A 24,412-nucleotide genomic window follows, 5' to 3' on the forward strand; every position below is an offset into this window, starting at 1 on the left:
TCAAAACTACAATGAGGTATCACCTCACACCATTAAGAATGGCCATCATCAAAAAATCTGCAAACAATAAATGCTGGAGAGGGTGTGGAGAAAAGGGAACCCTCTTGCCCTGCTGGTGGGAACGTAAATTGATAAAACCACTATGGAGAACAGTATGGAGGTTCCTTAAAAAACTAAAAATAGAACTACCATAGGAACCAGCAATCCCCCTACTGGGCATATACCCTGAGAAAACCATAATTCAAGAAGAGTCATGTACCACAATGTTCACTGCAGCTCTATTTACAATAGCCAGGACATGGAAGCAACCTAAGTGTCCACTGACAGATGAATGGATAAAGAAGATGTGGCACATATATACAATGGAATATTACTCAGCCATAAAAAGAAACAAAATTGACTTATTTGTAGTGAGGTGGATGGAACTAGAGTCTGTCATACAGAGTGAAGTAAGTCAGAAAGAGAAAAACAAATACTGTATGCTAACACATACATATGGAATCTTAAAAAAAAAAAAAAAGGTTCTGATGAACCTAGGGGCAAGACAGGAATAAAGATGCAGATGTAGAGAATGGACCTGAGGACATGGGAAGGGAAACAGTAAGCTGGGACGAAGTGTGAGAGTAGCATTCACATATATACACTACCAAATGTAAAATAGATAGCTAGTGGGAAGCAGCTGCGTCACATGGGGAGATCAGCTCAGTGCTCTGTGACCACCTAGAGGGGTGGAATAGGGAGGATGGGAGGGAGACACAAGAGGGAGGAGATATGGGGATATATGCATATGTATAGCTGATTTACTTTGTTATAAAGCAGAAATTAACACACACTGTAAAGCAATTATACTCCAATAAAGATGTTAAAAAAAAAAAAAGAATACCTTAAAAAAAAAAAATCCACCTGCCAATGCCTGGGACACGGGTTCGACCCCTGGTCTGGGAAGATGCCACATGCCGTGGAGCAACTAAGCCTGTGCACCACAACTACTGAGCCTGTGTGTCACAACTACTTAGGCCGTCTGCTCCAACTAATGAAGCCCGCACGCCTAGAGTCCGTGCTCCGCAATAAGAGATGCCATTGCAGTGAGAGGCCCGTGCACCGCAATGAAGAGTAGCAAATAGAGAAAGCCTAGGCACAACGAAGACCCAACACAGCCAAAAATAAATAAATTAATTAATTAATTTTTAAAAATTAGAGTTAAAAGTGTCATCTTGAGTGGCCTTGACCATCCAAGTAGAAATAATCGGTGATGATAGGAACTGATGATATCTGCCAAGCTGTCTGCCAGCTCCTCTTTATTCCTTCCCCCTTGACTCTTTCCTTGATCCTCTTTGACCTTTGATCACATGTTCTATACTATTTGCTCCTTCCCTGGGAAGGCAGTGTAGAAAAATGGTAAAGTATCTAAGCTTTAGAGTCAGAATGAGTTTAAGTCCTTGCTCATCCATTTAATAGTTGTGTAATCTTGGACAAGTTATTGCACCCTCGTATAGCTTACTTTCCTCAAAGTAACAACAATGGTACTTAAAGGACTCTTAGATGGATTAAATCAAATGATACAGGTAAAACTCCTTGCCCATAGTAAGTGGTCAAAATGTTAGCCATTATTATTTCATTACTGCATTTTGGGATTTTTATAGAGTGAATCTATGAATTCTACTTTTCTCAGCTTTTTATAGATTACCTTTTAAAGACATTTAAATAAGAAAAATATCATATATATTTTACCAGTGTAGTTAGCATTTTATTTGCTATCCATTTGGTATCACTTGCCTTCTGCCTGAAGGACTTCAACATTTCTTGGTCTGCTGGTGATGGATTCTTTTAGCTATTGTATCTCTGAAAAAGTCTTTATTTCACCTCATTTTTAAAAAAGATTTTCATTGGGTAGAGAACTCTAGGTTGACAGTTTCTTTTAGTACTTTAAAGATGTTGCTGCACTGTCTTCTTGTTTGCACTGTTTCTGACAAGAAACATAATGCTATCCTTATTTTTATTCCTCTTTTTTCTTTGGCTGCCTTTAAGGTTGTCTCTTTATTATACATCTTGAACAGTTTGAATATGATGTGCCTTGGAGTAATTTTCTTCATGTTCCTTATGCTTGGGGTTCATTAAGATTCTGAACTGGGTGTTTATAGTTTCCATCAAATTTGGAAAAGTTTCAGCCATTATTTATTCAAGTATTTTTTCATCATGGCCTTCTTTCTCCTCTACTTTAGGGACTCTAATTCCATGTATATTAGGCCACCTGAAGTTATCTCACAACTCACTGATGCTCTGTTCATTTTTAAAAATTATTTTCCTTTCTGTGTTTCACTTTGAATCATTTATATTGGCATGTCTTCAAGTTTACTAATCTTTTCTTCTATAATGTTTAACCTGCCATTAATCCCATCCCATGTATCTTTCATCTCAGACATTATAGTTTTCATATTTAGAAGTTCAATGTGTTCCTACTAACTTCTGCACATATGGAGTACAGTTATAAAAACTACTTTAGTGGCCTCCCTGGTGGCGCAGTGGTTGAGAGTCCGCCTGCCGATGCAGGGGACACGGGTTCGTGCCCTGGTCCGGGAAGATACCACATCCCGCGGAGTGGCTGGGCCCGTGAGCCACGGCTGCTGAGCCTGTGCGTCCGGAGCCTGTGCTCCGCAACAGGAGAGGCCACAACAGTGAGAGGCCCGCATCCCACAAAAAACAACAACAACAACAACAACAACAAAAAACTACTTTAATGCACTTATCTGCTAATTCTAACCTCTGTGTCAGTTCTGAGTTAGTTTGATCAATTTATCTTCTCATTATAGGTCATATTTTCCTGTTTCTTTGCATGTCTGGACATTTTTGATTAGATGCCATATACTGTGAATTTTATCTTGTTGGATGCTGAATATGTTTATACATATTTTTGAGTTTTGCTTGGGGATGAAGTTAAAGTACTTGAAAACTTGCAAATTTGACCCTTTTGGGTCTAGCTCTGAAGATCTGTTAGTTTGGCCCAGAGCAATGCTTAATCTAGGGCTCATTGGTGGGGCAAGATTCTTCTGTGTACTGTACCTAATGCCCTGTGAATCTTGAGGTTCTCCAATCTGGTCGTGGGAACAGGCACTATTCCCAGCCCTGCCAGCATACACAAATGCTGTCCCTTCTAACCCTTTTGTATGGTTCCCCTCCAGCTCAGCAAGTTTCCTTACATGCATGTACGTATTGAGTACTCAGGTGAATACTCGAAGGGGACCCTCTGTAGACCTCTGGGGTCCTTTCTGTGTGGTATTCTCACCTCTCTACTACTCTGTCCTGTTAACTCTAGCTGTCTTAATCTTCCCAGACTTTCAGCAGTATGTCCTGAATTCAGGGTTCTGTACCATTTTCCACCTGGTTTCGCACACATTGCACCAGTCTAGAAACTCTCTCAAGTTAGCAAGCTGAGCAGTCATAAGGCTCATCTTATTTCCATCACTCAGAGATATCACTGTCTTTCACTGCCTGATGTCCAGTGGCTTGAGAACTGCTGTTTTCAATATTTTGTCCATTTTTTAGCTGTTGTGGACAGAAGGATAAATCTTGTCCCTGTTATTCCATCTTGGCTAGAAGAGGAAGTTTTGCTAGTTTATTATGTTTATTTCTCTGTACTGAGCCACTGTAAATGGCATCTCAGTTCAATCATCCCTCCTGATGGATTGGGGTCGAATCTTACATGGTTATGAGGCTGCCTCCTTAGATTGTTTCTGTGTGAGTCTTTTCACTAACTGCTTTAAAGGCAGTCATTCTTCTGTTTAGAAAGCACATTTGAAAGAAATAGTACTAGGGCTAAGGAATTTTAATGCTATGGTGAAGAATGTCTCAACGTTTGTGCAGCTAAGTCAGTCACAAAGTGATTTTCATTCTATAGAGTTTCTGTACAAAAGATTTTTCTTTCATAACTCTTGCAAATGAAAAGAACATTCATGGGAAGAGCATGGAGATACTGAATGTGCAGGCAGGAAAAAGGAAGAATGACAGACTTTGAGAAAGAAAGGGATTGAGAACAAAATTTCTCTAAGAAAAATCATGGAACCAAGTCTCTGATACATTTACACATCAGACACTATCCTCTATATATTTTAGAAAATAGTCCTATTCTTTTCTTTCCTCCTACACAAAAATCCAATGTTTATACAACTAATATGCTAAAGTGAAACATTAATCAAGGCAGACAGCTAGAAGCATCATCATCATTATTACCCCTTAATAAATGTCAAAACAAAATATGTCAAGTTCATACAAGTGTAAGGTAGTTCATACAAGTGTAAGGTAGTTCAGGGCATGGGTTGTGTACTGGTGGCCCATGGGCTTTATTTGGCCTGCAGACATGTGTTTGGCTTATAGAGCAATGGCCCACACCATATTTTACAAAAGTGTGAATTTGTGCCAATATTTATAAATTGAAAGATTTCACATATAAAAGAGATTTCACATTAAAATCTTGGGGAAAAAGGAGATGTGGCAGCACTCAAGGTGGGTAGCAGACATCCACTTTAGCTACAGTCTGAGCCCTTTAGTTCGTTACAATATCCATCATTCATTATTGTTTTCCTCTACCCTCAACTATCTTTGGCCCTTCTTGTCCCTAAAGGTACTGAGGCTAGTGACACCTACTCAAGGGTATGTATAATATTATCCCAACAAATTAACTTATATTTTTTAAATTTATAGAACAAATTTATAAAAGCATGACCGAAATATCTATATTTTTAAAAGGAGAGATAGGATTCCTAGAAAGATACAATAAAAAGTGTACTTATTTTCTACCAATTTTAGGAAAGCTGGATGTGGGGCACATTTTAAAACTATAAATTCCTGGGCTTCCCTGGTGGCACAGTGGTTGAGAGTCCGCCTGCCGATGCAGGGGACGCGGGTTCGTGCCCTGGTCCGGGAAGATCCCACGTGCCGCGGAGCGGCTGGCCCCGTGAGCCATGGCCGTTGAGCCTGTGCATCCGGAGCCTGTGCTCCGCAACGGGAAAAGCCACAACAGTGAGAGGCCCGCGTATCGCAAAACAAAACAAAACAAAACTATAAATTCCTGAGGGTCTAGGAAGTATCCCAAAATGTTTATTTTTAATCAATTCATAGATAATTCAGCTACAGCTCATGTTTGGAACCTCCAACCTACCCTACCTTTTGCTTACATTTCAAAAGGTACACATAAAAGGAAGCACAATTACAAAGAGTTAAAACAATGTAATTAGAAAAGTATGCTCTGGCATAGTTTTCCTCCCAATGCACTCTATTTAAGCAGGAAATAAATCTGAACTTTGGGTATACAGTAAGAGTAACTCCATACATAGTGTACAGTTTTCATGCTTCAACAAGAAAAGCAGAAGAGCAAGCACATTAAAAAAAACTGTTATATACCGAATTTCTATATACCAAAAATTTCTATATATTGGAGTTTCTTTGTAACTCAATGCTCTATAAGAGAAATGAAATAGATCTAAGTTCCCCTTTCAACTGTAAAATGATCCAAGTTCAGCTGTACCAAATATTTATCAACCTCAGTTAAAAGAAAATGTTCAACTTAACAAACAAAACAGTATATTAATGGTGAGACATTCAAGTTTGCTTTTACTAACAAATTTCTAACTGGTAACAAAAGAATGGGGGTTAACAGGTCAAAAGTGTGAGAAATGTCTGACTAATGAGGTAATTTGAGGGGGGGAGAAAAAGAAAACCAGAAAAATAAAGATGTATTGTTTAATATATAAAAAAGGAAGATTTTGTATAAATTATTTTGAATAGCAAAGAGCTTTTTAGCATACTAAGAGGGTACATGTAAAGTTTCCTGTTAAGGAAGACTAAAACATCAGTTTGGTACATTGTTCATTAATGTTTTCTCCTGGCTCTGGTGACATTACTGAAAATGAAGGCTACAGAACAGCACCCCTGGAGAGGACCTGGAGATACGAATAAAAAGACAACTTCAATTTTTGTACTTTTCAATCTTGTACAGTACACATGTTTTATCTATTCTAAAATATAAGATACTTCAAAATAATAAAACAAATTTTACCTGCTATAAGAATTAAAGTCTGTGGGCAAGAAAACTGTTCACTTAATAGAAGATCATCTAACTACTTGCATAAGAATAGTTTGCAATTCTTAAGTAAAAAAGAAAAAGGGACATGAAGACAGTTAAGGGAAAGGGTTAATAGAGATTTTTATGTTTCAAAGAACTCCAGGATATAATTCCACTTCTCCAAATAAGAGCAAATGTCAGTCAATTTATATTGTGAATGAGTTTTAAAACCGCATGATAAACTAAAATTTAGAAACTTTTGGAGTTCTCCTATCAGACACTTTCTACACCACCACATACAAAGCATGCAAGCCTACTGAAAGAGTTGATTCAAAGGAGATGAAAAGAAACTCTGTTAGCAGTCACCAACAGTTTGGGGCTCTGTAAATACAGCTGTCAACCAAACCAAAGGACAATTTTTACATGCACTAAGAATGGAATGGAGAGTTGGTCATAAACTGTTCTTAATGACCGCACCTTAATAAGATCATTACTTCTAACCCTGAACTAAAAGTTACAAATGATTTTCACTATTAAAATTATCTAGTGTGTAGCAATTAAGTGCACAAGCATTGGGACCAGACTACCTAGATTCAAAATGCTGGCTCTTCTGCTTAATTACTCTGAGCAAATGAATCTAACTCTACCTCGGTTTCCTTACCTGAAAAAATGGAGATTTTAGTAGTATCTACCTTAAGATTGTTTAGAGGAATTAATTTTTTACTAAACAGTACATTTTATAAGTGTGTATTATCATTATTATCTAAACATCCTTATAAAAAGTAACCCAAGCTCAACTACATCTTCTAGTTTGCCTAAAGCATTAGCTAAGATAATTCGATGTATTAAAATCAGTAAGCCCCTTCCATATTAGAAAAAAATCACCAGGCAAAATATATATTTCTCAACTCAACAGAACAAATTTTATATATTTTTAATTCTTCACATTCTAATCTTTCTACTTCTAAAACAGGTTGGTTTTCCTTTATATATCACTATTTGGGGCATTTTGGGGTTTTTTTCTGGCCTTTTTAACATTGAAAGTTTTCATAAAAAGTAAAGAAAATGAAAACTATGTCTATAATCATGCTTTGTTTACTAAATTTTTATCTTTTTTCTATTTAACATTATATTTTCATGTTAAAAACCTCTTATCAACCTAATTTTTGATGATCATAAAATTCCATTATAAGGATTTAGAATAGTACTTTAAACCATGCCTCCTCTGTAAGCTATTTATGTTGTTTCCAATTTTATACCATTACAAATAATACTGTGATGAGCATGTAAACATTTTAAAAAGATTTTCAAAAGAACACATTTTTGTCTTTATTTAACACTTTATAGGAACTTGATGCTAGGAAAACCACAGGATAGTAGGGAGAAGACCTTGGGGGTAAAACAAGCTGAAAGTAAAATACACTACCAATGCAAGAACAACTGTTTGAAAGCTCCTGAACGACTGCATAAACTCAGATTCCAATATAGACTATGGAGTTCTCTTTCACACTTTCTATGTAAATTGAGGTAATTTTTTGCCTCTCCTTGATTCTGCTTGTTTTAAAATATACAATCAATCAATCAATAACTAAATAACTAAATAAAAGATACTATTCACATGAGAAGTTATGGTTAAGACAATTGACTGGAGTCAGACAGACATGGATTCAAAATCCCTACTCCACTACCAACCAACTGTGTGACCTATGGCAACTCATCGAGCCTCTCTAAAATTCAGTTTTCTCATCTGTAAAATAAGAATAATAACATCTATCTCATAGATTTGTTATAAAGATAAATAATATCCTATTTTAAATTCTTATAGTAAATACACAAATAGTATGTCATCATTGTAATCATTTTCACTGTTCCTTTAGGTGATCTGAAAGATATCATAAACATACATGTGTGGTTTGTGTATAAATTTTTGGCTTAATCTACAGATTATAATGGCACAGGTGCATATTTACAAACTGCTGCATCATATAATTAGCTTTTAAAGTATTATTCAGTCTAAAAAGCTAATTGTCACAATATAGAGAAATGAAAACCTTTACAATGGCCCTCATTAGGGTAGTAAAAGAGGATTTAAATAACTTCTTAAAAGATTAATAGTTTTAAAGGTATCATAAACATGAATTTTGCTGTTTATAGCATATATCATTGAAACTTTCTCTTGAGACAATAAATTCCTGATTAGGTCTTTTTCACATGATTAGGAGGTCAAATATATTTTTAAAGATGCTGTCTAAAAAAAAAAAAAAAAGATGCTGTCTAAGTGAACCAAGAGTAATTTATAAACTAGAGTAACATTATTTCCTCTAGATTTTTTTTTCTTACAACTATTTGGTAATACAAAAAGCAGAAAAGGAAAATGCACCAGCCACCATTATATATATTTTATTAATCAAAGCAATGGCAATTAATCCTTTAGATGATTTGGCCAGCTAAGACACTATTTGTAGAGGCCTACACTGAATTTTGCTGTTACTTAACAATGATCTAGGTGACTTCAGGCAATAACCAAGTATTTGTAGATAGCCAAGAAGTTTTGTAATATGTTGTTTCAGGAATTTAAAAATAAATCAAGTCCTGAGTTGATAAAATACTGAATATATTTTTGAATTTTACTTTTTACATCACATTTGGTATAGCAGATAAAACATTTATCTGAATTAAAAATGGAAAAATGAGTTTCAAAACTTTTTTAGGAGTTGGTCTATCTGCCAAGTATAATGCTAACATCTAAGAAAAGGATAGAAAATTTTTTTGTAGCCAAAGCAATTTGCAGAAGAGATTCCCAATTAATTTACAATTTTGAATCCTAGTGATAACTATCATAATAATAAATAAGTACAAAGACTGACAGTAAAGTCATACTAGTGGCACATAAAAAACCCAACTACTATAGCACAATATTAAACAATAGGATGAGGTTTTTATTTAAACACTTTTTCTGAATTTATGGTTTATATGGCCCCTTTTAAATACAATCCCCAACTGCAGGTTAAGTGACCCAAGCAGTAACTAATCCACATAAACTGAACAAACATCATACACACTTTACTTGGAGTCAAGATCCTTTGTCAGCTTGTTCTAACAAGCGGCAGATAGCAGCAAATGATAAATATCTTTGATTCAGTCAGTAGTTGGCTTACTGAGAAAATTCAGAAAGTGCTGAGTAAAATCACTTTCTATTTCAACCAATCTTCCCAGCCTCACTGAGTTTCCTCATTACTCTAGGCCCCACATTTCGCTTGACCACTGCAGATTGCAATAACCCCTATACCTTACCCTTCATTTTCTGCAGATGTGGATTTAGGCCATCAGTGTTCAAATTTTCAACTTCAAAGTGATAAAGCCTATAAATCATTTATCGATCTCCCATTACTCTCCCAACAGTGATTACTTCTAACCTTTACATCTCTCTTCAAACTTCCAATTTTTCATCACTACCGAATCATAGTTAAAAGCAGACAAGTTTGCCTCTTCTGACGGCACTTTCTGAAGATAACTGCATTAAGTGTAAATTTTCTTACAGAATTCTCTTATTTTCATTTCTATTCTTCAACAGGCCCACATATATCTTTGTAACATTCCCTTCAATCTTACAGAAAAAGCTGCTCTCCTCCTGACCAAAGCTAACAACTCTACCTACAGTTCACTCCTTCCCATCCAGACAAAGCCTCATAAAAAGAGGGTATTCTTTTTCACTCTTTCTGGAACTTTAAATCTCTTAATCTCATAGAATCTGTTCTTTCACCATCTTCAGTTTTACAAAGAAATTTTTTCTGACTCATGAAATCATTCAGGTCATCTGAATCTCATCTATTTTGCCACCAAATACCATCCTCCACTTCAACTTCCTTCCTATTCCTCTCCTTATCAGTATAGTAAAATGGTGTTGAAGGTAATAACACTCAACTAACTGATCGCACTGTTCTTTTTCTTCTACTTTTCTTCCATCATCTTTTGTTGGCTCCCTATGGCATCTGTTGCTACTGGTCACATACTCCTTGACAGACTCTCCTAATGCATCATCTTTAACATTACACTTTCCTAGTTCTCTTACTCTTTAGGTACTTCCTTCTCTGTCCCCCTACTCTTCTCATTTTCATATGCCACCTTCAGCACTTCTTAACACTTCCTCTCTCCTGAATTGACTCACTCATATCTTTTATTCTGCCCTGTGATACACCATGCTCTTTCCCAGACATTAATAACATCTTCAAGACAGCTCAAGCTCTACCCAAGTGAATCCTGTGACTAAGCCACACTTTCTTCCTCAAAATTTTAGAGCATTTATTCATTGTTTTCTGTTATATAATGGCTTCCTATCTTTCCTATCTGTGTTTTTTTTAAACCTAGATTTTAAGTTTTTTGGTAGGAACCTTTTCCTTTTATTTTAAAATATTTCTCAATATACTGAAAACAATTCTGAACACAGAGCAGTCAGTCACATACTTTACAGCTGTATAATTAGTTTATCTAAGAAACAAAAGACATTACAACAAAAATTAATTTATATTACTTGTAAAATATTTATAATTGTTGCTATTTTAACTGTAGTCAAATAATCCTGTGGGTACTTTTTCCTACCAATTTCCATATTTTTCACATATTCATGGGGGCATGGCCGATTTGCCCATTTTATTTCTTTTAAGATGTCAATTTTAGTTTTAAAGTAAATATGTAGCTACTATGTCTAAAAAAGATCTTACATGTAAAACATCTGATAACCAAAGCATAGTCAGTGACCTAATCAAAACATACTAGAGAGGCTAAAATCTGGGAGGATGAAGAGATAAGCCAAGCTTTTTTCTCAGTATAATTAATCATATTTCTTAGGTCGCTGTTTTGCCCAGTATATATAGATGAAAAGGGAAGTGAAAGGTAAAGAATTCTTGTAAACTGAATCCGTGGGCTGTGCCCAATCATTTTATATATGTAATGACTCAGGAATAAAGCTCATGCAACTTTCTGAGGTAGACATTATTATTTCCATTTTACAGATCAAACACAGAGAGATTAAATTACTTATCCAAAATGACTCTAATTACTAAAAGAGCTAAAACGCAAACCGAGGACTACCTAAATTCAAAATCTGTGCTCTTTCTACTATACTATACTTCCAAATTTATGTTTGAATGTTAATAAATTATAACACCACCTAGATTTAGTTTTCACAAAAGCTAAACATTTAAGAACAGACATAAATATATTAATTTTGTCTTGTTAAAGGTTAATAATAATTTAATATTTCAATGATAGGTTAAATACTGATTTTTAAAAATTATATGAATGATACGTACTTACTACAAGGAATTAACTATGAAACAATGCAAAGTATAAAGTACTAAACAATCTTAATGGCTGTGAACCAGCCTCCACAGAAAGTAAATCTAGTTTCTTAATTATCTTCTAGGCCAAGGCACTTTAATTAGCATAATGTATGTGTTAGCTATCAAGTGATAAGTCAGTAAAACCAAGCCTCCTATCCCCCCAAAAACCTAGCATAGGATCTATAATTTATTCAGAGGTACTACAACCAAATCCCATTAAACTGGAAACAAACAGCGATCAGATGTTAGGCAGTCTGGAGAAAATAATAATTGGATCCCCAATATCTACTCTCTTCAGTTTGTTTTGGGACAGCCAAGTGCCCAGCAAAAAACTACAATTCCCAGCATCCCTTTATGTACAGATGGCCAATATAAACAGTCATTGGGTAAGACTTTCAACAAAATTCTTTAAAAGGATCTGACTCAGCTGGAAGGCATACCCTTTTTTGCCATTTCCCCCATTTCTTCCATATATTCTGACTAGAAGGACATTTTTATAGAATGCTAGCAGCCATTTTGTAACCAAGAGGGCATCTTGAGGATGAAAGCCATGCAGTAAGGAGGTAGAGAAGAAAAAAAAGATGTCTGGGTTCATTGTCATGTCTTAAAACAGCCAGAGCAGCTCTGGAGTCATATGCCTGGACTTTATATTAGAGAAAAGGAAATCCCTATCTTCTTAGGTCATTGTTATGCCAGGGTCTCTTGTACTAGCAACCCAAAGCAACTTCTCATTGGAAGAAGCAAAACAAATAATTCATTGCAGTGGTCTTGGATAGGGCAAACACAAAGAATATTTCCCAAATCAGTGCTCCTATTAAGAAAGATGCTAAGGGCTTCCCTGGTGGCGCAGTGGTTGAGAGTCCGCCTGCCGATGCAGGGGACACTGGTTCGTGCCCCGGTCTGGGAAGATCCCACATGCCACGGAGCGTCTGGGCCCGTGAGCCATGGCCGCTGAGGCTGTGCGTCTGGAGCCTGTGCTCTGCAACAGGAGAGGCCACAGCAGTGGGAGGCCCGCATACCGCAAAAAAAAAAAAAGAAAGAAAGATGCTAAGAGATGTACTGTGGATTCTGTAGTTAAATTGTCAAATAAATTAAAATGATAAACAGTTGGCCATCTGTAACCACAGGTTCCACAACCACAGATTCAACCAACCTCAGATGGAAATTATTTGGGGAAAAAAAAATTATAGAAAGTTCCAAAAAGCAAAACTTGAATTTGCTGCATGCTGGCAACTATTTGCATTGTATTTACAATGATTTACACAGTATCTACACTGTATTAGATAGTATAAATAATTTGAAGATGATTTAAAGTATATGGGAGGATTTGTGTAGGTAATATGCAAATACTATGCCATTTTATATAAGGGAATTGAGTATCCACAGCTTTTATATCCATGGGGGTCCTGGAATCAATCTTATGGAGAATATGGAGGGACGACTGTATACATAATCATCTTGGAGATTCATAAGGTATATTAGTATATTAAAGGTTCTAAAAGGGTGCGCAAAATCAGTCAGGATAAACGTCTACAAAAACTTACTAAAGAATTTTAGGTTATAGGCTTCCCTGGTGGCGCAGAGGTTGAGAATCCTCCTGCCAATGCAGGGGACACGGGTTCGAGCCCTGGTCCGGGAAGATCCCACATGCCGCAGAGCAACTAAGCCCGTGCACCGCAACTACTAAGCCTGCGTTCTAGAGCCCTCGAGCCACAACTACTGAGCCCACGCTCCTAGAGCCTGTGTTCTGCAACAAGAGAAGCCACGGCAATGAGAAGCCTGCGCACCGCAATGAAGAGTAGCCCCTGCTCACATCAACTAAAAGCCCACACGCAGCAACAAAGATCCAATGCAGCCAAAAATTAATTAATTAATTAAATTAAAAAACAAAAACACATACCCTTTAAAAGAAAAAGAAAACAATTTTAGGTTATGTTACACAACACTCCTAGGGGCATAGCAACATAAGATTCACAAATATTAAGTAATATATCTGTGTGACTGTGAACAATGTACATTTAAACATACTAGAATTTATGTACCTGATAGTGTTAACTTTCAAAATAGACACTTTGGGAGGATAGATACCTTTGTCCTCAAACACAGTATTATTAGAGATATTTCTGGGACTGTCTTTCTAATCATGTTTACAGTCCTATTTTAAACATCACTCCTTTTACTTTATAATCATTTTTCATTTTAATTGAAATTATTAAATCCTCCTAAATCATTCACCTTTCTAGATCATGAATATATTATTTAATTGAATCAAACCTATTCTCAAAGAAGAGATGTGCCACTACAAAGGATCTTCAAAAACAACATGCCATATGCTCTAAAAAGTAACTCCAAAACAGGAGATGTGTAGGGTTCTAAAAATGAGTAGTTTTGGGAATTCCCTGGGGGTCCAGTGGTTAGGACTTGGCACTTTCACTGCCATGGCCCACATTCAATCCCTCGTCAGGGAACTAAGATACCACAAGCCACGCAGCATGGCCAAAACAAAAAAAAAGGGTAGTCTGAAGAGGATGACATTTATTTTCACAAGTTCCACGAAGTGTGTGAAAATTAGGCACAGGTTACATATATCAACAAGCCCAAGTAATGAGTGGAAGAAACAGAAACATGCAGCCCAAGAAACAAAGTAGGGCCATAAACTTTGAAACAAAAAAACATATTTAAGTTCATATATTACCTTTACCCAGGGTATTAAATAAATAAATAAATAAATAAATAAAAACTTATAAATAAGAGTATACCAAAAATAATAATAGCTAATATTTATTAAATACTTAGTATGCATTAGGCACTGCTCCAATTGCTTACATGTTTTAATGAATTAATCATTTAGTCCTTACAACAATCCCATAAAAGAGGCCTGGTAATTATCCTTATTTTGTAGATGAAAAATCCACAAGGGTTTTCCACAGAGAAAATTTCCACAAGGTCACAGAGCTTATATATCAGAGTCAGAAATTAAAACTCAGGCAGCCTGGCTCCAAAGTCTAGGGTCTAAATCCCATGCTATACTGTTGTCTCTAAATCAAAGAGGAATGGTCAACACAAATGCGCAGCTGCATCTAAAAACAATTCATATATATTCAGATCAGTACCCATGTTTGTAAAGTTTTACATATGCTTTAATTTTTACCTTTACAGCTGTTCCATGCCAATATATCCTGTCAATAGATTGGCTTACTTGGCTTGAACTCAGATGATTAAATATATGTGGCCACAGACTAATCCATTTATCTGCTATCTTGGAAATGTGCCCTCTCTGTGTATCACCAGTGCCTAGTACAGCGCCCGCCCGGCAGAAAACAGGAATTCAATGTACGTTTACTGAATACAGAACAATTAAAAGGGGGGCTGTCCAGGGCTGCCCTGGTGGCAGCAGTTGTTAAGAATCTGCCTGCCAATGCAGGGAACAAGGGTTCAAGCCCTGGTCCGGGAAGTTCCCACACGCCGCGGAGCAACAAAGCCTGTGTGCCACAACTACTGAGCCTGCACTCTAGAGCCCGCGAGCCACAACTATGGACGCCCGTGTGCCCAGAGCCCGTGCTCCGCAACAAGAGAAGCCAATGCGATGAGAAGCCAACGCGATGAGAAGTCTGTGCACCACAACGAAGAGTAGCCTCCCACTCGCCACAACTAGAGAAAGCACGCATGCAGCAAGGAAGACCCAACACAGCCAAAAATAAATAAATAAAATAAATAAATATATTTTTTTAAAAAAGGGGGCTGGCCATCAGAATATGGTTAGATCAGTCCAGATTCATCATTACAGCTACTAGAAAAACACTCAACTGGCTTGGTTTACCAACAGTGATTCTTTAATATCCCTTTAGGTGGAAGAACAATATCATCTATTTTTTAATTAAATCTCAGTATCTCAGTACAATCTTAAAACACCCTTGAAGTTAGATGAAGTCTTGATGTACACACATAAACATTGAGAAAGATTAAGATGAAATCTTATTTTTAAAATGTAGCTCTGGGGCTTCCCTGGTGGCGCAGTGGTTGAGAGTCAGCCTGCCGATGAAGGGGACACAGGTTCGTGCCCCGGTCCGGGAAGATCCCACATGCCGCGGAGCGGCTGGGCCCGTGAGCCATGGCCGCTGAGCCTGCGCGTCCAGAGCCTGTGCTCCGCAACGGGAGAGGCCACAACAGTGAGAGGCCCCCATAACGCGAAAAAAAAAAAAAAAAAAAAAAATGTAGCTCTGTTTGGTCTTCAGCTATATAATGAGTATGACATATTATGTGATAACATTAAAATAGTTTCTTTTATTTAAAAATTGAAGGAAATTCCCATTAAATTTTAATAATGGAAAATAATATAGTCTAGATTTTTTCTTTGTAAGTGTAAGAATTATATAACTATGACACTGAAGGATATGTTGGCTTGAATTACAAATAAAACAGCAATACTGCCAGGTACTGTGTAATAACACATATACTATCTGTTATTTATTTCTGTATACCTCAAAGCAGTGCCAGAATTTCAAAGTTCTGATTGAATTCAACTGACTGGTACATATCCACAATATAGTTTTAGCTGGTTTCGATCTGATAATTGAATATTCCTAAATTATATTTATTGTATATTTAAAAAAATTATAAGTTATTTTGCTTTTTCTAATCTAAGAGTTGTTTTTTATTTTATTTTATTTTATTTATTTATTTATTTAATTTGGTTGCACCGGGTGTTATTTGTGGCATGCAAATTCTTAGTTGAGGCATGCATGTGGGATCTAGTTTTCTGACCAGGGATCGAACCCAGGGCCCCTGCAGTGGGAGCTCACAGTTTAAACACTGTACCACCAAGGGAAGTCCCTAAGAGTTGTTTTTTAATTGAAGTATAGTTGATCATTTTTTTTAAAAAATGAAACACCTATTTCAGCTTTCATGAAGTACAGCCATAAGGATACATTTTAGCTTTTGTAAATTTTCACACAGTACTTAGAAAACTGGTATATGTTGCATCTGAATCATCGTGTGAAGCTCATTCCTTCACTTCTAGAAACTAGCATCAGAGTCAAATCAAAATAGACTGTGTGAAGAATGAATTTAATCAATATTACGTTCAAATAATCCTATGAAATTACATCTCAGCAAAGTCAAGAATATGAAAGACATTGAGAGAATGAATTTGTCATTCAAAACATTACAAATAAGGGAAACTCCTGTGTCAAAACACTAATTATTTCTTTTTACTTCAACATTATATTTTCCAGAAGAGATATCTGACTACACTAAGACCTAAAATAAATAATCCCTTAATAGTTTAAATGTTTATTTTAAAAATTACACTTTTCTAGAGAAAGTGCTTAAGTAATACTTAAGCAGTTCTAAGAGTAAGTTTCTTAAAAGGGTTCTCTTCTTTTAAAAAATTCTCAGGCTCTTTCTTCCTAAAAAAAAAAAAAATACACCAACTTAGAATATTTTTAACACATTCTCAGATTATATAATCATTCTAACCTTAATTTAAGTTATTCAACAAGAATGTTTCATTTTTGTTCCACAACTACATAAGAAATAAGAGGAAAAGCATTAAAATATGAAAATGATACAGAATACAAAACATTCCATCAGACATCCTTTCAACAAAATAACTCTCAACATCTTGGATGCAAATTTTTCTGAACTGAGTAGTTAAAAAAGCATGTGTTTATGTTAAAAGAAATGAACAATCTACCAATAAGGAAAAAAAGAAGGAACGCTTTTAATTAAAAATAATGTTTCCATTTCTACCCACTTTAGTTTCTACTCACAACACAATAAACCAATAAAGAAAACTTTGATTTTTTTTTTAAGGTGCTAAGGGGGGTGGTGCAGCTGAGATGAACTACATGTACAGTTTCTTCGAAGCTGTGCATCAGTAGTTAACAAGTGACAAACACCATTAAAATTCACGACATAGTGTTAGCTTTCAACCATCTCAAACTGCTTAGGAACCTCATTTTTGTTGAAGGGAATGCTTTCTTGTGGGAAGAAATAGTCTCAGGACTTCCTTGGTGGCGCAGTGGTTAAGAATCTGCCTGCCAACGCAGGGGACACGGGTTGGAGCCCAGGTCCGGGAAGATCCTACATGCCGCGGAGCAACTAAGTCTGTGCACCACAACTACTAAGCCTGCGTTCTAGAGCCGGATAGCCACAACTACTGAGCCTGTGTCCCACAACTACTGAAGCCCGCGTGCCTGGAGCCCATGCTCCACAAGAAGAGAAGCCACCTCGATGAGAAGCCAGTGCACTGCAACGAAGAGTACCCCCGCTCGCCGCAACTAGAGAAAGCCCACACGCAGCAACAAAGACCCAACGCAGCCAAAAATAAATAAATAAATAAAAATATTTTTTAAAAAAAGAAAAGAAATAAAGTCCCTCATGCAACTCTATGTTCAAGTTAAAACCAATAAGACGGTTTTCTGTTGGAAAATTCAATTGTACCATATGGTAACTAAGAGTCTCCATTTGTAAAAGAAAAAAAAAAAAGCTTCCCCAGATAGAAAAACCTTGAATCAAATTCCAACACTTAAGTTGAAATGATGACTTTCTCTATTTCCTGAAACTGTTGTAGTACACAAGAGCAATTAAGCAGTTGGCTGGATTCAGAGCATACTGATATAAATGATAAACATAAGGACACTCAAGTTCCTCCTCTCAGTTAACTTTGAAAAGGAAAACCTCACAACTAGGTACAAGGAATTGAGGAAAGCGTTAAAAATGTGATATTTCTCCTCACTTAAAAAAAACTATCAAAAATAATATATTTTAAATTATAAATCTAAAGGAAATGACTATATATATCATATTTACCTCATTTCAGATGATGGGAAATTGTAATACAAATTTCCAAACCTTTAGGTAATACAGAAGTTTCTGTGATGATAGAAATATTCCATATCTGAGCTGTTCAAAACAGGGGCTACTAGCCACAAGTGGCTACTGAGCACTTAAAATTTGGCTAGTGGGGGGAGGGAAGGACTGGGAATTTGGGATTAGCAGATTCAAACTATTATATATAGGATGGATAAGCAACAAGGTCATACTGTTTAGCACAGGGAACTATATTCAATATCCTGTGATAAACAATAATGGAAAAGAATATGAAAAAGAATATATGTATAACTGAGTCATTTTGCTATAGAGCAGAAATTAAACACAACATTGTAAATCAACTATACTTCAACAAAAAATTTTTTTTTAATTTGGCTAGTGGGAATAAGGAACTGAATTTTAAGTGATAGCTAATTAAATTAGTTTAAATTTAACCACATGTGCAGCTCTAAGGAACTGGAGGGAAATATTTATACCTTAAATTCTGATTCAAATAGTAAAAATCCTGTAGATGGGCATATACATGGTTGCTTCTGAAACATATTTATTTTTTTTTAATTCCTGTGATTTATGTAGAGGAAAATACCAAAACACAACATAAAAATGTTGCTGCATTTGTGGGAATCAAATTTTCTATATTCACCTTCTAGAGAGGACTAGAATACTGGTTTGTAAGTTGGCTCCATGTTGTAATTTCTTAGGGCGCTTCCAAAAATAAGGATGTGTGGGTCTTACTCCCAAAGATTCTGGTTTAATTGGTCTGAATTGAGTCCTGGGCATGAAGATTTTTAAAACCTACCCAGGTGACTCTAACATGCAGCCAGAGTATCACTAAACTAGAAAGAAAATAAGAAACTGTTAAGTATAGATGCAGTGTGCAACCAAAGACATTTCTTTGCTGGTAGGCAAAGAGGGCCTTCCAACAACACAGATTCAAGTCAAAACCCCTGAGGGCTCTGGTGTGTTACATGTTCAGGAATGATTTGGGTGTACAATCATAAGTTTTTGCTATTATTGAATGTTATTCAATTATGTAAACGAGATTAGAAAGGAAGGAAATAAACTAAATACTGAGTGTCAATTTGCACTTGCCACTTTTGCATATATTATTTAATTTCATCCCCAACATGCCTTGGGAAGTAGATATTATTAAATTATTTAAAGATGTGGAAAGTAAATTTAAAGATGTTCTCTAGGATTTGGACACATGTTTCTCTGACAGTAAAGTCCACATTCTATATACTACAGCAGAATTCTCTCTGAGGAAGTTTGTTTCAATAAATTTTCATACTGGAATCAAAGAAAAATAAAGAAAAAGCAAGATTCAGTGGTGGAGCACAGGATAAGGCAAACACACTTAAACAGGTGCTTAAACCAGTTCCTGTATTTCCTAAGCACCTGATAGCAAACCCGGGGAAAAACATGTTCATCTGTGGTTCAAATCTACAGCAGCCTCAACACTAGACCATTTAGAAGTTGCTGCCTTTCTATCCTAAGAGGTTAAGTAATTGGTCTCCTACTGCCTCACAATCTATTAGCTATAGTCATACATTCTTCATACAGGATAGAACAGTATGCTTATTCACAGTGACTGACACTAAACAAGAATAAGACAGGGGTCTTAAAGATATTTTCATTTTGCCCCCTAGACTCACAGGATTACTGGGATTACTCCTCGTGGAGTAGTTTACAGACCACAGTTTTGATGTGACATGCTTACAGTGACTATGTAACTTTAACTTAGATCATTGATGTTCTATATTAATTACTCATTAAAAGCTTTTTAAATCCAGTTCCTGGGTTGTTCAACCTATCTCAATTTTCAAATTAAGAAAAGTTGTCAGTGGAAAAAATTGGAAATCCAGAGCAACAGACCCTCACCCTTCCCATCAGCACTAATCCTTCTATTCTGAGACCCAATATCCTTTCTCCTTTTTCAGGCTCCAGCAGTGTAAAGGGACATTAACTCAAATGAGTCACACTTGGTTACATCAGAGGCCTGAGAGGAGAAAACCTTCAATTCTCTATTCTAATTAATGGCACAGACTTCTCCCGAAGCATATTCCAAAATAAGAAAATGTTGACAGGAGTAACTCCTAAAATGCACAGGCTTGGAGTATGGCAGTGTTTCCTTTCTATTTCAATTGGTATTAATTACAATTTAATTATACCACAAAAAATATTTTGTAGTTTATTTAATAATGTCAAACTCTTGTCAAAAAAAGAGAGAGACCATTGTAAAGCAATTATACTCCAATAAAGATGTTAAAAAAAAAAGAGGAAGAAGCTGCAGCAGCTTATTCTCAGTAGTCCCTTTCTCTAGCTCATTTGGAATGGGCAATAAGATAAGCTGGAAAAATACATACTCAATTGATATAGGGGAAGTTACAATGCCCCTCATCCAATCCCTGACCTATTAAAAGCAGAATAAAGCAAGGATTTGACCTGTTTTTCTTAATTAAAAAATACATAAATTCCATTCATTTCAAGATTGATACCTATCATCTACCAAAAACAATTAGCCAATTCTCACATTCACTTCCTGCATTTGAGGCATGCCTCCAGAAAAACATAATGTAAGTTTTACAACTTTTGACCCCACCATAGTATCAAAATCCATCTTTGCAATTGACACTGGTTTTAATGGTTTGTGTATGTGTGTTTATTGTGACATGAAAATCTATTTATAAATATTTTCAGATGCTGGTAATCACCCTCCAAAAAACAGCAGGCTTTACATGCAAGTAAAAGTTTTGGTGGGACAAATGTAAATTCAAACCTACATAATAGATTTTTTTAAAAAGTTCTTGTATCAACTATACTCCAATAAAAATTAAATAAATAAAAAATTTTTTAAAGTTCATGTAAAAGTGAAACACACTTCAAATTAGTTCCTTTTCTTAATAACTAACCCTAGATATTTTTTCTATTTTTAATTCCACCTTCCATCCTACCATCTCCCCAACACATACTTCCACAAGGCCTCTAGAACATCAAAGTTAGAATACAAAGTTATTATGAAAAAACTATAATAAACTTAAGATTGGACAATAAAGCAGTCAATTCGCCTCTGTACGAATTTACTGAATCAATACATGCATGAACTTAATAAATAATGCTAATGATATTAACATAAGAAATAATTTGTATCATAGCACCAACACAAACAGCCAATGAACAGGAAGCAAGTTTTCACGTTGACCCTCCCAACCCAGTCAACAAGAATTTGGGAAAATACCAACGCTTGTTTCATAATACAACGACTTCCATTTTTTCCCCATCCTTTAGTAAACTCTGTAGATCTAAATTTTAAAATCCTTCTAATTAGTTACCTGCATTCTTCAACCCACAGATCAGGTGTCCTACATTTCATTTAGGTCCCCGCCTTGAAAACAAACCCGATTGCCCCATTTTCTGAGAGGTAAACTCAGCTCCAGGCAGCTCCCCATGAAGTCACCGCGTTTGTTATTTCAAAGATGCAATTAAACGAAAATGACACAAGGCTGTCCAAGAGATTAGTTGGAAGTGTATGGAGGTGTCTATCATGTATGTGTAAGGCCATTGAAAACTGTATTGCTGTTAACCTATTTTAGTGGTAATATTTCTCCCCATTCCCCCTTCTCCAGTGTATTCATAACAGAGGGAAATTAAACTTTGTAAAAACTTTCTTGCTTCTACCAAACTTTAGCTTTCCAGCTTTCGGTACTACAGTATCTTGTAATGAGTAAAGGAGAGAGGGAGAGGGGTGGTTAGCTCCACTCAGAGAAAAGCAATAAAAGAGCTTGCATCAGGCAGTGTCTCTCCCTCTGCCCCCTCTTCCCTACCACCCAACCCCCTCTTCTCCGAGCCCTTACATATACACATTCTTCTCGGCGGCCTCTAACCACACCATGTCCACAATCATTTACAGAAATTAGAAACAGACTCTGGGAGCCCTTCCCTTAGCACGCACAGAGCAGAGATGTAGTAGCAAGATGGGGCAATGTCACTCTCTATTACCCCACAATCTCTTACCCCCTCTGGGGTTTAATTCCCGAGAATCCGACTTTCCTCCGCGGAGAAGGTGAATCTACCTAATTCACAATAAAACATCATCTCATCCCTCCCCACCCCAGTAACCCCACCCCCACCTAACACACCAAAACACTCCAACCAAAAAAAGTTCCTTCCACCAGGGCAACAGGGTGGATTTTAGGGGTTCGGGCAAAAGCAGAGAGAGGAGGAAGAGAGCGAGCGCGGTGCACTTTGTTGGGCACTTTCCGCACACGCAGTCCAGAGCCCAAGGCAGCTCTCGTCCTTACCCGCTCTTCCGGAGACCCGGTCCTACTACTGGAGCGCGGGACGAGGGCTGCGGGGACGCGGCGTCAGGGTGGGCAGCCGGCAGCCCCCGCGGGCGCCCAGAGCCTCCACCTCTTCTTCCCCAAGCGGCTGCGAGCGTGGGCCGAAGGAGCTGGAGAAGGAGCCTGGGGAGGGGGAAAAGAGGAGCAGCATCTCCTCCTCCTCCACGCCTCCGAAACGCCCCTCCAGCCGCGACCCCGGCCGACCGCCTGACCTTCGAGCGCTCGCGCACCCTTCCCGGCCCTCTGCTGCCCCGTACGCCTCCAAGGGCTTCGCCAAACCCTCTGGTGCGGAACGGCTCAACTCCTGCAGCCGGCTCCGAGCGCTGCCGAGGCGGCAGAGGCGGACCGGGAAGCCAGGGAGTGCTGCTCGCCAGCAAGACGGTCTCTAGGGGATGTAATCATGGTGTGTCACCCTCGCCGCGCCGCGGCTGCCGGAGCTACTCGCTCCACTCGGGCTACACCTCACGCGCCCGCACCGGCTCCGCCCAGTTCATGTCAATCAACCCTCCCCGGATTCCCGGAGCACAGCGGATCTCCGACCCCGCCGTCCCCTCGGCCTCATTGGCCCGACGGCCCTCCAGCCCCGCCCCCTCCCTAGGGACAAGGTCGCCGGGGAGACAGGCGCCCAGGTTCCCATGACAACCGGAGCCTTGGGCCTGGCTTTTCGCGTTCTTCTGGCTTGCCAGACGCTCAGGTTGATGGCCTGGTAGCGAAGTTCTTAGCCCCTGCGGGGTGGGCTCCTAATTTCTGGCCAAGTTGAAAATGCAGCCGACCGCCCCCACACTTCCAACTTCAGAAACAGAACTTTGTGGCCCAGCAGAGTGCGAGGGAGAGTGAAAAATGCCCTGCTCTTCCCCTGTCAATCGAAATAACCCCTCCCCCCTTGCCCTCCCTTGCCTCCAGCCTTGTTTCCATATTCCCACCGGGCGGATTTGGGCTTTGAAAGGGTGAGGAGAAGAAGAATGAGAGAAAGAGCAGGGCTGTGCCAGCTCCCTGCAGCAATATAGCGACTTGGAAAAGGCGGGGTCAATGAAAACATCTCGGTGAGTATTCCCACAGTTGTAAAATGATCTTCAAAGGTATGGTGGCAACACTTGGTAAACCCCAAATGCCCTCAGGAAAACTCACATTCTCATATTTGTAAAAAAAAAAAAAAAAAGTATAAATTCTTGTAATTTTCCTTCTGAAGCTCAGATAATCCTAAATTTAAAAAAAATAAGTAAAATGTTTGACAAAATGTAATAAAATAAAGGCATCCATTTTTCTATAGGACTACACATTACAACTTGGCAGAAGTATGTCCTAGCAGCTATGACCCTCCTGCAAGCTAAAAGATTTGGGTTACAACAATTTACAAGGAAGTCTTACTGAGTTAATTTAGTCTTGGACCCCTAATGTTGAGCCCTAGGTGAAACTTAACTTCATGGCTGGTTCCAAAATGGAGAGATCTGAAGCAAAGTTAGAGCTGCAACCCTAGCCCCTGAGGCTGCTGTACACGTATGATGAATGAGGGGATTAATAGTAATGGTTTACCTTTGGCAAGCCTTGAGTTTTCATTATCTCATTTACTAAATGAATATCTGTGATGGATGTGTTCAGTCAAATATGCCTTGCAAATGTGCACTGAATGTGATTACTCACAGCGCTAAACAATAGAAAATGCACAGCAGAATTTTAAGATAAGGGTTCTGCCCTCAAGGAGATAACCACAGAGCCTAAGAAAGAAAACTAGCATTCTTGAAACAATTTGAGATTATAGTTAGAATGTGCAGCCAAACACTGAGTGCAGTAGTCAATGAGAGAAAGTCTGTGCTATGTAGAAAGGGCTGGATTAGTCA

At 37.6% G+C, this 24,412-nt stretch overlaps 1 protein-coding gene across 1 annotated transcript in view; it reads right to left on the minus strand.

The window, feature by feature from the left end:
* The window catches only part of PTPN13 (protein tyrosine phosphatase non-receptor type 13), a 236,035-nt gene extending 213,040 nt beyond the window's left edge, over positions 1-22,995 (minus strand). Inside the window, exon 1 of the mRNA XM_060012209.1 lies at positions 22,536-22,995. The gene's annotated coding sequence lies outside the window, so the exon portion shown is untranslated. The remainder of the gene's footprint in view (positions 1-22,535) is intronic.
* Between the last annotated feature and the right edge of the window lie 1,417 nt (positions 22,996-24,412).

This window comes from Delphinus delphis, chromosome 5 (assembly GCF_949987515.2).
Source record: "Delphinus delphis chromosome 5, mDelDel1.2, whole genome shotgun sequence".
NCBI lineage: Eukaryota > Metazoa > Chordata > Mammalia > Artiodactyla > Delphinidae > Delphinus > Delphinus delphis.